We start from the raw sequence: 16,573 nt of genomic DNA on the forward strand, positions 1-16,573 counted from the left end.
GAGATGCATGGAGATGTTGCAGTAGCGCAGATGTCAGAGAGAGAGCACTTGTCAGCAGCGGGTAGAGCTTCAGCATCAGAGTATGTTCCTAGCCCAACAGAGTGGTCAGTTGGGAGTGTTTTTGTTCCAAGTGTTGTTGGAGCAAAGTGGACCGAGCAGATGTGTTGCATGCAGAACATTCCAGAGTTACCAGATTGGGTTTGAGAGGAAGCCTTTCTTGTTGAGAGGGAATGTTGAAAAGTGTGCAACAAGAAATGCTTGTTGAGAATGCAACAAGATGATGGAGCTTAGTGGAAAGGAGTTGCCTTCACTAAGTGGTCCCGCAGGCAAGTTTTGGTGCAAAGTCTATTTTTAGACTATGTCTATTTTTAGACCATGTCTATTTTTAGACATATGGATCATGGTCTATGAGTTGCAGTTTTTTGTTTATGGATGATTGGTCATGTTGGGAAAATTAGATGGACTTCTATTTTTGGATCACAGCAGGAGTGATCAGAGTCTATTTTTAGACTGCTAGTCAAACATAGAAAAGTCAAATATTATTGTCTCATAATAATATTTAGACTATAAACTTTATCTTATCCTCTTGGAGCACTTCAGTTTGAGCTACAGATGTGGCACATGCAGCTGTTAGAAGGAAATACGCTTTATTTGTGGGTCAGTTGAGCTATTGCATGCAGGACATCAGTTAGAACTCATGTGGTTGAGTTCTATGGAGTTGGATGAGCAGTTAATGGAGTTGTGTTCAGTTTGATTTAGTTGAACTAGTTGTATTTAGTCTAACTGGCCAATAGACTAAGTGATGAGTTGTGTGAATTAGTTATTAATTAATTCACTAATTATTAACTCATAATGCAACTGAAGAATACATCAGTTAACTCAGTGCATGTACAATTCAGTGGAGACAGGTGTTAGAGGTTGAGATTGCTATCAGTTGTGAATATAGTTGTGCATGAGATCTTGCACAATCAAAGGATTGAGTATGCCCATGAGAATTGCATATGCCCAGTGATATAGCCTATGCTCACGTGATTTCCAGTGTGAATGATTTTCCAAGGTAAATAGAACTTGGAACGAGTTTGGATTCATTCATTCTCTTGCAGGATTGTGCAGTGGAGGCAGGCAAAGTAGCGGGGGAGATTTGGAGATCAAATCTGAGCTAGTTTTGTGTGTTACAGGTGGAGATAGTGTTGGATACTTGTGAGGAGTATTGTACTATGTATTGTTACATGTTCTCAATCATTAATATACAGATAGTGTGGGGTTTTCAGCTCTAAGCTTTCCCCGAGTTACATACTGTGTTAATGTCTACATGCTATTGATGTTTCATTGTTTTTGATGCTGCTAAATTGATGATCAACGTAGAGGAGGTTATGTATTATGCATGTATTCCGCAATAGTGTATAATCGGGATAATCTTTGTTGAATACGTGTTTATTATTCAAAATTTCTACATCATTTTGGGATTTAGCTTGAGGGCCTCATTTTCCTCCATTGGTAAGATTCTTGGTCGATGGTAGCAATTTGTAATATAGTGGATGCATTTACAGTTTGATGAGGATTTCATAATTCTTGAAAATATTTGGGCAAGTGTTTAACCCTTTTGGAATTGGATTCAATCAATGGATAGGGCCTAAACTTTAATTCAAGATGTCTTACTAAACTAATTTATTGATCCTTAAATATTAGCCCTAGCATTGGTTTTATGGGCTAGCAAATATTGGAAGGTGGGATTCGCAAATAAGAGAAAGGAGCTAATTCAGATGTCAAATATTCAAATATCTAAAAATACAGGCATCCAGACTATCATTTTGTTGGTACCAATAGAAGGGAGACTAGGATGTTGAATATCTAGATGTTCATATATTTGTGCATATGGGGTTTCATTTGTATTATACCTTTACAAATTCTAGATATTAGAGAGTCCAAATGGACAAAACCCTATAAAGTTGAAACCTAGCATGGGAGAACCCTAACAATAAAGTTACACAACATATCCAGAATTTGACAATTTTTGAAAAGAAATACTTGCACCACAAAATAATAAAAATGTAGATCCAAATGACAGGTGGATAGAGTTGTGGTGAATATATGGAGCCCATGTAATATGGCGCCTAGTCTATGCGAGAATGTGTGTTAATATGGCATGCTAACAAGGCATGGTGATGTGGAACAATGGCTCAACACATTGACAAGGCATGATGATGTGGCATTTAGAAGTATGGAAACCTAAAATGGATTGATGAGGAGGTATTCATCATGGAAGGTGATATGGAAATGTTTGGATAGTAGATGTTGCAGATATCCAAGAATTCATCTTTTCAATTAAATGGGATTTTTTAGAAACATGTGGATAGTGATTCTTCCAAACATCTAGGAATCTATTTTTTTATTTAATCAATTTATTGTAAACATGTAGATAGTGTATGTTCTAGAGATGTATGAGAATATGGATATCTGAATGATTGAATTGTTGGTTGGAGCACTAAATAAGATCCAAAAGTTGGATTATCAAAAAATCCATAAATTTGAAGTAATTGAAAATAGTCACATGACAAGAATAAAAGAAAATCCCAAATCCAAATATGACTTAGAAATTGAAGTGTTAGGATTGCATATGTAACATAGTATGTTAATGATAGGTGGGCATATGCTTTCCATGTTTCAACCATATTTCAACTATATAATTTCTAATGTGGCATAAAAATGGTATATCTTATTAGGACTATAACGTTTTTCCTGGAGCTAGGAAGAATATTAATTTTATGTCACTAGAAATATATTGGAGGGTAGAAGAAGATAGTGTCCTTATCAAACAAGTTCAAGATGGTCAAAATAAGAGAAAAATTGGATACTCCATCTCCATAAAGTGACATCAAGTATATTCCATATGTACCCCTTACCCTTAAATAATTTTAGAAGGGATTAGGTATGTTACACTTTAACTCCTCCCTCATGGAATGTCTAGAACATTTCTTCCTCTAATGCCCATGGGAAATAAGTTTCATGACATTGCTATATTTTTCATCTAATGTAGTTGTATCCTTATTAGAGGACTCTATTGACATCTTCTCACTACGTTTTTCCTTTAGCATTATGGTGCCTCTTCATAGAGGAAGCTTCTTTTCATTGCTCATGGCTATTCATAGATGCGGGAACTTTTGATTTTTTCGACAAAATTTGAGGCAATATAACATTTAGCTCATTATGTTTTTCCTTTAGTTAGATCAATTTTCATGTCTTCCCTATAAATTTGAAGCTATACTTTTAGAATTCTCATGGTTTCTACCACATTTTTGGGAGTCTCAACATACCTCTTTTCATTTGATTTATCTTCTGGTCATGCCAAATAATTTATTATCACTAGTCACATTGAATCTTCGCTTCAGTTTCTTCTCTATCTTCTAAAATAAGAATATTATCATATTAGTCCTATTTATCATGATACATTCATTTCATTATCTAATATTTTAATGAATCTCAAACAAATCTATGTTGCCACTTAACTCTAGTTCTTGGCCCATAATAGTCTAGTGTTTGGTTTATGTTAGAAAGTGTAGCAAGAAAGGCTCAATTTGACTTTAGCCTTAGTAAAATTGAGTAAATCGAATTTCCACATCAACAGAACAACTTGGAAGTAATTAAATAGTGTGACATGGCTCTTTTCACTCAATTAGATCAACAAATTCAAATTAGTGGGCTTGGAGTTCAATCATATATGTGTTGATTGCTAAATTTTAGCAATCCAGTTCTGTTATTTTCAGTTGTACTCAGTTAATTGACCTCTGGCAATTAATAGAGTTAGTTTAAGGTCAGTTGTGTAGTGAGACAACAATATAACTCAGAGATTTGTCAGTTAACTGATCAATCAACCCAAAATAGCCTAAACATGCATGGAATTCAAATTTCCCAACTGGAGTGGAGGAGACAAAGGCTAGTGTAGCATTAAGTGTATTCTAGTTGAGTGTACATTTGTTTCATGCAATCACGAGATCAATTCCTTGGGAATTGCACAAGGAAATAGGGACTTCCCTATTGTTTAAGAGGTAGAATTAGCTCAGAATTATGTAGGAAAATAGGAGGTTGGAGGAGGCAGGATCCAGATTTATGAAAGAAAGAAATGAAATACAGATATAAATAAAAACACAGAGATACAATGCAAACAAAACTTCAATTCATTAATAACAAAGTACTGAAAACTATTTACATGCAGAATGGAAATAAACTAGCTTCGATGATGGTAGCTTATCTCTAAGAAGAGATGTGGCGTCTACATGGCTTCTGAACTGTGTTACAATGAGGCTTGTAGGCCTTTTTGTTTTTGAGAAATAAGGGAAAACCCAAAACATCCAAAAACCTAACCCTAGGAGATGAAGCGCCAAAAGTTTTTGGGCCCCATTGGGGTTAGTTGGTACACCAACTTCCCAACATTGTAACTTTGGCATACAATCTTTGTTTGATGTGTATGATAACTCATTATAAATATCTATTATAGGACTACAAATTTATATTACAAATCCTTGCCACATCTTATCGGTTTGCCCGTTTTCCAAAAAAACTTCGTTTAGGGCCTCAAAATGGCTCCAGAAGTTTAGGACCCGAAAAACTGCCAAAAATAGTAAATTGTGATACAATTAAGGAAAATGAAAGAAACAACCTGCAATAAATGGTGTTGTGGGTCCAAGTGAAATAGGTAGGTGGCCACTAATATCCACCTAGATCATCCCTTCCCCCTTAGGAAGCAATGGTCCCCATTTGGTTGAGTGCCTCCATAAGATGGGGAAATTTCTGCTGAACTTGTTCCCTATTGAGCCACTTGCCTTGGTGCAAGATTTTGCCACCTTTAAAAACTCAATATAGTTGCATCCTATATTTGTGAGTCTTCTTGATCTGTGTGTCCATGATCTAATCAGTTTTGGCCTACTCATCGAAGTTCAGGTTGATCTTTGTTAGCATAAACTACTCAGCAATGTCTACTGTGTCCAACAATGGTAGAAAGTATAGTCGAAGGTGGTCCACATTGAATACGGAGTGAAAGCCAAGGAATAGGGGGCTACTAAGCTTTAAAGCGATGTCTCCCATAGCATTGGTAATGGTGTAACACCCATTTTGGAGTGTTCGAAGCTTACGATGGGCTCCAACAAGGCACTCTTTCTACAGATGTAACCAAACTTTGTCACGCACATAGAACCTATGGGGATCTCGATCTTGATCATGTCATTGTTTGTATTTGGAATTGGATTTTTCCAGGATGTCATGAACCTATCGACTAATGTGCAAAATTCACTCAATAAACGTGTGCATTTATCAGCTTCAGACTAAACATGGGCAAATTCTTCCTGTGTAGTTGCAAAAGGTTGTGAAACATCAAGGGGACATAAAGGTTGAAATACTAGGACCACTTCAAAGGGGTTTGTTATAGACATTTTTGTGCCTTACAGCATTGAGCATGAAATGTCCATAATCTAAGGGATCCAAAGTCCCTAAACATGTTGTTCCTACCCCTAGAGGAACAAGGCTAACAAACCACAGCAATTCACAGAAGTTCTCCACCAGAAACTGCTCAAAAACAAGTCAATGCAGGATCATTTCAGTGGCTACACTAGCTGTTTGCGCTGAATGTCAAAGCCAACACTGGCTACCTGCGCTGAATGTCAAAGGGAACACTGGCTACCTGCACTGACCGAGAGTGGACATGTGGCAAGTTCATTTCTCAAGGTGTCAAAACCCAGGAAGCTTCCAAAATAACACTTGCCTCAGGGAATTCGACTGGTGATGAGTAAGAGGTTCCAAATCTCCAAGTGGAAGCAAGAACCTCCAAGTGGAATCAAGAACTGACAGAGGGAGAGGACACTAGTCAGATCTCAAGCTGACTCATCCTCTCTCCAAACATCTATATATGGATCTCTCCTCCATGAGATCTAGAGGCTGGAATTTTGTTATTGCAAAGAATTGTTGTTGGTTTGAGATTGGAATCATTGGGTGCTTAATGCTTTTAAGGGGGTGAAGATAGGAATTCCATTTGCTGGGAAGGAGATGCTGGATTGGAGCCCTTTGGGTTGTATCTCTTCCTGAACCTTGTTATTCATCAATAAAGCTATCTTGGTTCCTCCTATATACTGATGTATTTTTGATGTATGATTGCATTAGTATGTTTAGTTTACTTCTAATCCTGAACTAGTTATGAATATGAATCCATGTCTTGTGTAGTGTTCTCTTCTTGTGATCTTGCAGAAACCTCTTGAAGCTGGGCGAGCGAGAAGGCAAGTAGCTGGGAACTCTCCAAGAGAAGAGAAACCGGATCGAGGGACAAACGGAAGACACCAGTTAGTCCATCCATCTCTCTTCATTCTTAATTCATAAAGGAAGAATGCTAGAATAGCTATCTCTGTTTGTTGCTAAGGCACTGTCACACCTTAGGTGGATAGGATCGTCCTGCATAGGCATTTTTCCCCACAACAAATTGGCGACTCCACTGGGGAGTTCTGTTTAGTCATTTTATTTGTGTTTCTATCGTTGTTTGTTTCATAGACTCAACAGCAACAATCGAACTGCATCTGCTATTCTCAGATGCAAAGTAGACAGTTGCTGCCTTGATCCAACCACTGGATTTGTCTATGATCTGAACAATGGACTCACAAATGATTTGATGATCCTTTGTGATAGATCTTAGTACTCCCTCAAAGCATCCCTTTGATTGTACCTTGCTTGTTGCTTTTATTTGGCTGGAAACCGTAGATTAAATAGCAATCTGTGACCCAGAACCCAGTGAGAAACTCTCGTTTCTCCTTCAGCGCGACAGCTGTGAAGAGGTTCTGCATTTCAACGCAGGTCCCGTGAAGGCTACCTGCACTGAATGTCAAAACCCCTGTGTTGAGGTTGCGCTGAACCAGTTTGGCCTTGTGCAGGTGGGGTTCTCTGCTCTGTTTTGCCTTGTTTTGATCTCTGATTTTTGCAGCCTGTAACCAGCATAGGTACCAGTCTGATAACTCCTTTTCTCTACTTAAATTCCGCTTCCTTTTGTACAAAAAGACTGTGAGTGTTTTTATGTGTTTGTGGCGTCATTTGCAGTTTTCCTTTGCATGAGTGAAATAATCATCCTGTAGCCCTTGATTCAGATCTGTCGATTGTGATCTTAGAAGAGAGTTCATTGGCTGTTTGCAGTTGATTATACATTTGCTTTTGCTTACTGGTTTGAGTTTGTCTCTTTTAAGTGTCGAAACAAGTGTTCATTTCGGAAATCGTTAAGTGTTGTAATCTCTTCTACCCTTTCTGATTTCGAAAAAGTAAACTTGTTTGTATTTGTCATTTAAAAGCAAATTCAAAGTTGTACAAAAAACTTTCTTTGTAGGCATCAATACTAAGAAAGCGGAAAACAAACACCTGCATTGTGCATTTGCATTTTGATAGTTTGCATGCTTGATTTAGGAAAAGTGCATTAGAGTGTGCTGATTGCTCTTTGAGAAAAGATGGTGTCCTTCTTTTCCCTTAGTAGCTAGGATTTTCAAAGTTGAAAAGATATAAAGCTTGCTTATCATCTTTAGACTGCATTTAGGAATTTTATCATACATCTCGTGGTGATCCAGAAAGGCAAACTTCTAAAAAGATCAACTTAAAATAAACTGAATGAACTTAATAACGCTTTGCAACATAACGCACAACATAGAGGTCTAGGCTAGAGACGTGTTCCGGCGTCGTAAAGCCTGGTGACTGTCGATCTCGTTGAAGGTGGGTGATTCCTCCTGAGGGACGATAGCGCCAGTACGGATTGTGCTCCCACGTACCGTCGCGTATATATTGGGAGACCCCTATAGGCATAAAACCATTATCCTTAGGAAGCCGTGTCGGCCGCCCTACTGATCGCAATGCACTGAACACAGCATTCAGGAAGATCGACCGCCCGTACCTTAAAAAGTATTCTGCGGTTTTGCGAAAAGTTTGGCACACCCTCTGCCTAGAACTCCAGAGCAGTTTCTTTTGGCATTTTTCAGACTCTATAACAGAAAAAGTCCATCCGAGCATTTGTCACTTTGGGCTCGTTAAAACATCGAAGGAGACTAGAGTCATCTTTAGCTTTTTCTCGACTCTTTAAAAGTGAAAAAGCAAGTTGTGTCTAAAGCGTCTAAAAAATTCATTCAATTCGGAAACACACTTTCCCCTTTTGTATTTTGGTTGATCAAGTAATCCGCAATCGTGGAAGAAATTCAATTGAAACCCCGTCGTTCGCGGAGGCTTACGAGTCAACCGTCTTTGTCTCCGGAATCGAAAATAGTACGGACAAAGAGAACTCGTTTAACCGGTTCGAAATCTCCTATCAAAGTTAGAACAAGTGTTCCAACAACATCTGAGATTCCGGTTACTGCAAACATTTCTGGAAACCCTGCCTCTACAGAAGAAGTTCAACATCCACAGAGGGACAGTGATACTGATCCTACTGTGAGAATAAACACTTGTGTTACTGAACCAGTTCCATCTGTAACCGGTTCAGAGAGTCTTGTTCCTCAAAAAACTGTCGTTGTCGAATCAACCCCTTCTTCGGCACCAGAAATATTTTACGGACCTGACGGTCTTCCTCTTCCACCTAGTTTGATTGCGATAGAGGAAATTGTAGAAGATCCGCAAGCAAGTACTCCAACACATTTTGGAGTCGGGGTCACTCTATTTCCTTCTACATCTGAAGTTAGTCTATCACCAGTGGAAGTTCCTGTAGAATCGCTAGGCAATCTATTGGATAGACTCAAAATGTCTGAACAACCGTCAACATCTAGGACTGTGTCGAATGACACAGCGACAGCAGAACTCCCTGCCGTCACCCCGACAATGTTTGCCGGCATATCATCTGTCCCGACTAGCTCACAACCGCTAGAAGGAGTCCACCCAGGGACTATTTCGACAGTGTGGTCTGTTCCAGTTTGTTCCTCCGGAATAATATCCGGCAACTCTTATGTTGAGACTCGACAAATTGATCCCTATGGAGGTCAATTTGGGCCATCCAGTCCCTAAGGGCAACCAATCCCCTTGAATTCCGGATTGCCACCGTATGGGGGGCAGTATGCCCTTTCATTACCCCCTCCGGGAGGATATCCATACGGGAGTTCTCAACAGTATTCAGGTTATACTGGAATTACGACAAGTGGTTGGGTACCTATGCTACCCTAGCAACCAAGAGTTGTGTATTCTATGCAACAATGTGTACCTATGTCGAACATCCCGACAACACCAGCTATTGTAACAGTGTCACAAGTTCAAACAATGCCTGTGGTATGTCAGCCTCATATTTCTCAGGTTGTAATGCAACAGCCCCTTGACCCTGTGACACAACCACAATCGCCAACTGGTGGGGCGACACAGGTCCAAACGGGTACAATTACCCCACATCTTGGTCCGCCGGTTAGTATAGCGCAGCAGAACATGGCTTCACAACCGTGGCTGGTGCAATACCAACAACCACAATTCCAGCAAGTGTACCAAGGTTCTGAGCAGCAGATCTTTGCGAACAGTGGACAACCGTATATTCAAAATGGTCAAAACCAACCACTTTACAGTGGTCAAGTCCACCAACCATATCAGTCATACCAGCATCAATTACATTATGCTGGTATGCAAAGACCAACTGCTCAGGCGATTCCATTGTATCCTAGGTATGCTTCACCTAACCTGAATCAACAGTTACCATTCGTGGAAACTTTAGAGTTTCCCGATTTACACCGGTTAACGAACGATCCAATTGCTTACGCCCCTTAGTGGCCAGCGATTCCTCACAAACTTCCATCAGACATTCCTAAATTTAATGGAAATCCAGGCGAAGACCCATCGAATCACGTGATGACTTTTCATCTGTGGTGTTCATCAAACACCCTAAACGATGATTTGATAAGGCTTCGCCTTTTCCAGAGGACGTTAACGGGTCCGGCGGCAAAATGGTATATTGAATTACCTAGAGCCTCGTTCGACAATTTCAGCTCCCTAGCCACGACTTTCTTAACCCATTTTCAATTACCGATAAGGTATGAAACGGGAACTGAAATCTTAACCAACTTCAAACAGACAACAGCCACTCACATATCTGATCATATACATGAGTGGCGTCGTCGTCGTAGGATGGTGAAGACTTACGTTCCCGATCAGCTATTAGCTGAATGGTTTATAAAGTCATTACTTCCTGCCATAACGGAAGATGTGGCCAAGGGGGGAGTCATAACGGAGGAGCAAGTTATTGCTCGTGCACAATATCTAGACTTAGTCTATACTCAGTCTAGCATGCTCTACGACAAAATACCTGACGCCCCTAGACCAGAATTCTCAATTCCTCCTCCTCCTAAATCAAATAGTGACTCTCATGCCGGCGATGGTGTGATTGGCACGGCAAACGCGAAATTGACAAAGGCTTCGTCTAAGAAAGCCTGTAAGACTTCAGATCAAAATGCAAAAGAAGAAATTCTTGCTTCGGAAGTAAATGCCGTATCAGTAGATAAAGGCAAAGAAACCAATCAACCAGGAAACAAGAAGAAACAAAACAAAGGGAAGAAGAAGAAACAGGGTGAGTCATCTCCCGGAAAAACTTCTTCAAACCCTCTTGGGAAAGGGAAACCAAAAAGTCCATGCATGATATGTGACGAGGATCATTGGACAGGTAATTGTCCACACAAAGCTGAGCTTAAAAGGTTCTTCAAAAGTTCGCAAACCTCAGTTGTGTTAACTGATCCGTTTCCCAATCCAGGTCAAAATCTGGTTGATAGTGGAAATGCTTCCCCGTCGCAAGTGCTAATGTTGTCGATCTCCAAGCAACAAAATGATGCTTTGATTTCGACAAGGAACAAAGATTACGGGAATCCGCAGCTATCGAACGACAAAGGTAAAGATCAACCAAGTAGTTCGACAACAACTTCGACAAAAGTTGTACCACCCATCATTCCTGAATTAACAATAAAACCGCCAAAGGGAGTAGTACACAAGTCGACATTTAATCCTCGCGCCAGAGCGGTGCAGCATTATAACATAGTGGAAGATTTGGCCCAATCGCCATCCGCTATGTCGACTCTTGAAGTACTACAAAATTGCCCATCCCAAAGGTAGGCTTTGTTATCAGCCATTGGTGGGGTTGATCCTAAGGATTCCAATCTTGTATCCTTCAACCACAAAGGATACGATCCTCAGTTACCAGCTCAACTAGCTTTCCTTATTCAAGTGAAAGCCCTCAACAAAACTGTTCATCGAACAATTATTGATGAGGGGGCATCTACATGTATTATGTCGATGAGTTGCTGGAAAACTTTAGGGTCTCCAACCTTGTCGCGATCTTCGACGACATTAAAAGCATTCGACGAAAGGACATATACCCCGTACGGTATCCTAAATAACTTAAAGGTTGAACTAGGGGGAAAAACAGTAGAAATAGATGTTGAAGTCATCGATGGGAATCTTGACTACAACATCCTACTAGGAAGACCGTGGATATATGCAATGGCAGCTGTTGTGTCGACTTATTTTAGGAAGATCGCATTCCCTTTTCAAGGAGGGATTACGATCGTCGACCAACAAAACTTCCTCCCTAATGGTTAACAAGTTACAGGAAGCATTCCCATGATCCATGGAAGCAACCATTCGCTTAAAGATATCGGAGTAGGCCTATTGAAAGACCCCACATTAATGGGAACTTTCGCACTTCCACCTCCAATCTATATAGGGGAAATAGTGTTGGTAGCAGCCTGCAACATGATATCTTCCACGAAGATCTCAGAAGACGATATCGACATGGATCATGCAATGGTTTTGCCCCCAAGCCCAATAGAAATATTGTAGCAATCAATGTTTCGGGCATGGGAGGCAAACCCAAATCAACGCTCATCAAGCGTTTGGGTAGATAGGTCTAGAGAATATGGTACCCCATTAGATCCTTGGTCGAAAGTGCATGGGACTGACGAAGGAATCCTACAATCAATGTTGATTGAGGGGGCACCATGGAATGATTGCCACCATCGTTCCCTTCTTCCAGATTATGAAGAAGATACTCAACATGACCTGTATCACCCTTCAGTTTTTGAGTTCCTATTAAATACTGTAAATATGGTGAATTCCGAGCGAAACTTATCCAATATTGAAGAGACTATAGCCATAAATATCTCGACAAAAACAAATGTTGTAGAGAATATTTATGTCGGCAAAGGATGTTCTCCTTCAGAACTGGAAATATATAACGCTCTCTTTCGCGAATTTAGAGATGTCTTTGCTTGGTCATATGATGAAATGCCAGGCATTGACTCGAGTATCGTTGAACATGAAATTAAGATGTATCCTGATGTCAAACCAGTAAGACAACGGCTTCGGTAGGTGCACCCCAAGAAAGCCGCTGCCATTAAGGCAGAAGTTGAAAAGCTTCTCCATGCTGGTTTCATCTACCCAGTTCCTCTAACCGATTGGGTATCGAATATTGTCCCTGTTATGAAGAAACAAGGGACAATTAGAGTGTGTGTCGATTATAGGGATGTAAACCAAGCTTGTCTGAAAGACAACTACCCTACACCCTTCATTGACCAGAATGCGCCGGATGTGAAATTTTTTCATTCATGGATGGACTTTCTGGGTATAATCAAATAAATATCCACCCACAGGACCAGTCAAAGACTGCATTCATTTGTCCGTAGGGCACATTCGCTTATCGAAAATTACCCTTTGGTTTAAAGAACGCAGGGGCGACGTTTCAGAGGGCAATGAATTATGCCTTCCATGACATCAAGAACATCGTTCAACCATACCTCGACGACCTTCCGGCTCATTCGCGAAAGCGGACTGATCATCCGCAGCATTTAAGAGCGATATTTCTACGTTGCCAACACTACAAGATAAGACTCAATCCACACAAATGTGTGTTTTGCGTCAGTTCTGGTCGTTTACTTGGCTTTGTAGTCTCCAAGGATGGGATTCGTCTCAACCCTTGCAAGGTTCAGGCAATCATTAATTTGCCTCCACCTTCAAATTTGCTTCAGATTCAGAAACTCCAAGGGAAAGCAAACTTTCTGAGGAGGTTCATTCCAAATTACGCAGAACTTGCTAAAGGTTATACTCGTCTTTTGAAAAAGGATGTACCTTTCGTCTGGGATCAGGTGGCGCAAGCTTCCTTTGATGCTCTGAAAGATTCTCTAGTAAAAGCATCATTAATGTATGCCCCGGACTATCAAAGAGATTTTAACCTGTATCTGGCTGCAGCAGATACGACCATTGCGATGGTTTTAGTTCAAGAAGTCAATGGAATTGAACATCCTATATATTATTTAAGTAAAAACTTGAATGATACAGAAAGCAAGTATTCTTATGTTGAAAAACTAGCGCTTGCAGCTGTTCAAGCGATTCAAAGATTTCGACATTATGTCCTCTTTCGGAAAACTACCATTTTATCAGATTGCAACCCCATGACTTATATATTGTCGCGACAGTTGCTGGGGTCAAATATTCAAAATGGATAGCGATCCTTCAAGAGTTTGATCTGGAATTTGTAAAATCCAAATCAAAGAAAGCTCTAGTTTTCGCAGAATTATTGTGCGATCTCCCATCGTCGTTCAACGATGAAACATCCGAAGAATCAATCGTGGACGAGAATTTGTTTCTGATATCTGCAAGCAATGAGTGGTATGGAGATATAATAATTTATCTCCAAACCCAGAAATTCAGGCCTGACACCTCACACTCTGAACGAAAACGTATACGATACCAAGCAAAAGACTACATGATCGTCGGTGATACGCTTTACCGTCGTGGTATCGATACAGTTCTGAGGAGGTGCCTAACCCATGAGGAGGCCGAAAAAGCCCTGAATGAGTGTCATTCAGGCGCGTGTGGGGGGCATCAATCTGGATATGCAACAACACAAAAAATCTTACGAGCAGGATACTTCTGGCCAACCATGTTCAAAGATTGCATAACCGCAGTCAGAAGTTGCCATGCTTGTCAAATTTTTAATAGCAAAACCAGAAGACCACCCGCACCTTTGCAGCCAATAGTTGTTGTTGGGCCTTTCACCAAATGGGGCATCGATTTCATGACATGTAACCCCACCTCGACCGGGGGGCATGGGTATATTATAGTCGTCGTTGACTATTTTACCAAATGGGCCGAGGCGATGCCTACATTAGATAACACTGGTGAAATAGCTGCCCTTTTCTTTTTCAATCATGTAGTCGCCAGGTTCGGCGTACCACAGGCTATAGTTACAGATCATGGGTCGCATTTTCGCAATCACATGATGGTTGAATTAGCTGCCAAGCTAGGGCTATCTCACGACAGCTCTACCCCGTATTATCCGCAAGCCAACGGACAAGTTGAAGCAATCAACAAGGTCCTGAAGCGTATGTTGCAAAGGATGATCGGAGTTCACAAAAGAAGGTGGCACCTAATCTTGTACTCATCCTTGTGGGCTTACCGAACATCGGTAAGGAATGCGACTGGGTTCACACCTTTCCAACTGGTGTATGGCCTAGAAGCAGTCTTACCAATCTAGTGTGAAATTTCGTCTCTTAAACTCGCAATTGATCTCCTCCCCGGAACTTCAGAAGAAGAGGCCCGTTTCTTGGAATTAATCCAATTGGATGAAACCCGTCGTGATGCCGCTTTGGCTAACGAAGCCCATAAGAAACGAGTCAAGGCGCAGTTCGACAAAAATGTCAAACCCCGTGTCTTCTCAGAAGGTGACTTGGTCTTGCTTTATGACCAAGAATCCGATAAATTGGGAGCAGGTAAATTTAATTCTTTATGGATGGGCCCCTATATTGTTAAACGAGTGTTAGCAAAAGGAGCCTACGAGTTAATGGATTATGACGGAATTCCACTGGCGCAACCTCGCAATGGGTTGTACCTTAAGCGTTACTATGCTTAAATAGTAACCTGTATGCTTTTGTTGTATTTTGTTTTCGCTAAAGTGTTTGTTTTGGTCGAGTAATCCACCTTTTTACATTTATTGTAGATGTCAAACCTTCTGGAGACATGTGTTGGATATGCCGACGGAGCGAGTCGTAGTTCGCGGAACCTGTCCTCCACAGCCTGGGCCATTTTTGATCCAAGCGGCAAGTTAGTAAGTTTCAGAGGTGTATGTATTGGTCAATCAACGAATAACATCGCTGAGTATAGCGCGTTGATAGAACTACTCTCTGATGCCATCACCCATGGTATACGCCGACTAATCGTCAGGCTAGACTCACAACTCGTAATACTACAACTCAATGGTATATATTCCGTCCACAATCCAGCTATTTATCGTATGTTTCTAAGGGTTAAGATTTTGGAAAGACAGTTTGATTTAATTCAATACCAACATATTTCCAGAAACTTAAACACATTAACCGACTCATTAGCAAACTATGTGTTAGATAGACATTTGTGACATTTATAAAAAGAGACACATCATCAATGTTGTACATATGGATCATATAACTCAACCGAAATAAACCCCGAAAATCAAAATATATATATATATATATAAGTTGTTTATCGTTTACATATAATGTTCTGTAACCAAGACAAAATTGGTCGCATGACCCAAAAAACTCAAAAATTCTAGGGGGCACCCTAGCCTAGTGATGCTCATGATAGCATGTCACGGCCTGTGCAATCATGCGCAAGAGACGAGTCCATCGTCTAGGCATGCCAGTAGTATGCCGCTGCAACTGTAAAGGTAACTCGTCGATCCGCACATCCGGAATGCCAAGAGTAAGGCTCTCAACCTGCTCCTGTACAGCTGTAAGGGTCTCGGTCACATCAAGGTCGCGAAGAATAACCCTCCCAGCAGTCTCCCCTGCTGGGGCAGCGACTGGCGCTCTCGGGCGAACTGCTGGACGAACAGGACCAACATCTGCATGCACACATGAGTTTGATTAAAAGTCTTGATAGAATAAAGCACAAGGACATTATAAATAAAAACAGTAAACAGTGATATGGTCGAAGATTTTACCAATAGCGCCCCATTGTTCGCCATCCGGCAGTACCAAATCCGGATCGCCTTGGAAATCCATACCAACATATGGATACTCGGAATAGACCATCTCTCGACGCTCAAACCACCTGAAGAAGGTATCAGTGAAAGAAATCTGAGATTGACCAGCATGCCTAGACATGTGATCAACCCATCTCTGCATGCGTGGCTCGGTAGGAGAAGGAAAGTCGAGTGCGATATACTGACGCTGCATCAGTGGTATTTTCTCCAAGGCAAAGGCAGTCAAAATAGAACCAAATCCAAATTCTTCAGCTTACCGTCCTTTACGTTGTTCAACTGACTTTTCATCTGAAGAAGTACTGCATCACACCAGTTGAATATTTTCGATTGGAGGCACTCCAAGGCGTGCTGCACATAGGACCTGTTGGCAACATGAAGAGATGCGCTATCGGCCATCCTACCAATAGTATACAGAATGGACCTGAGAGATCTGTCAGCAATCTCACGGATAACGACCTTGCCGTCTCTACTCGGCTGAGATCCTTCCCTGCAATACTGGCAGACATAATCTCTCACGGAGTCATTCCCTCGGGCCGAACCTGACAAAGAAATGGGAGCACCCCGCCTCGACAAGCCAGTCAAGAAGTGAAT

This window comes from Pinus tabuliformis, chromosome J (assembly GCF_031772625.1).
Source record: "Pinus tabuliformis cultivar Carrire ecotype Pingquan chromosome J, CPIR1, whole genome shotgun sequence".
NCBI lineage: Eukaryota > Viridiplantae > Streptophyta > Pinopsida > Pinales > Pinaceae > Pinus > Pinus tabuliformis.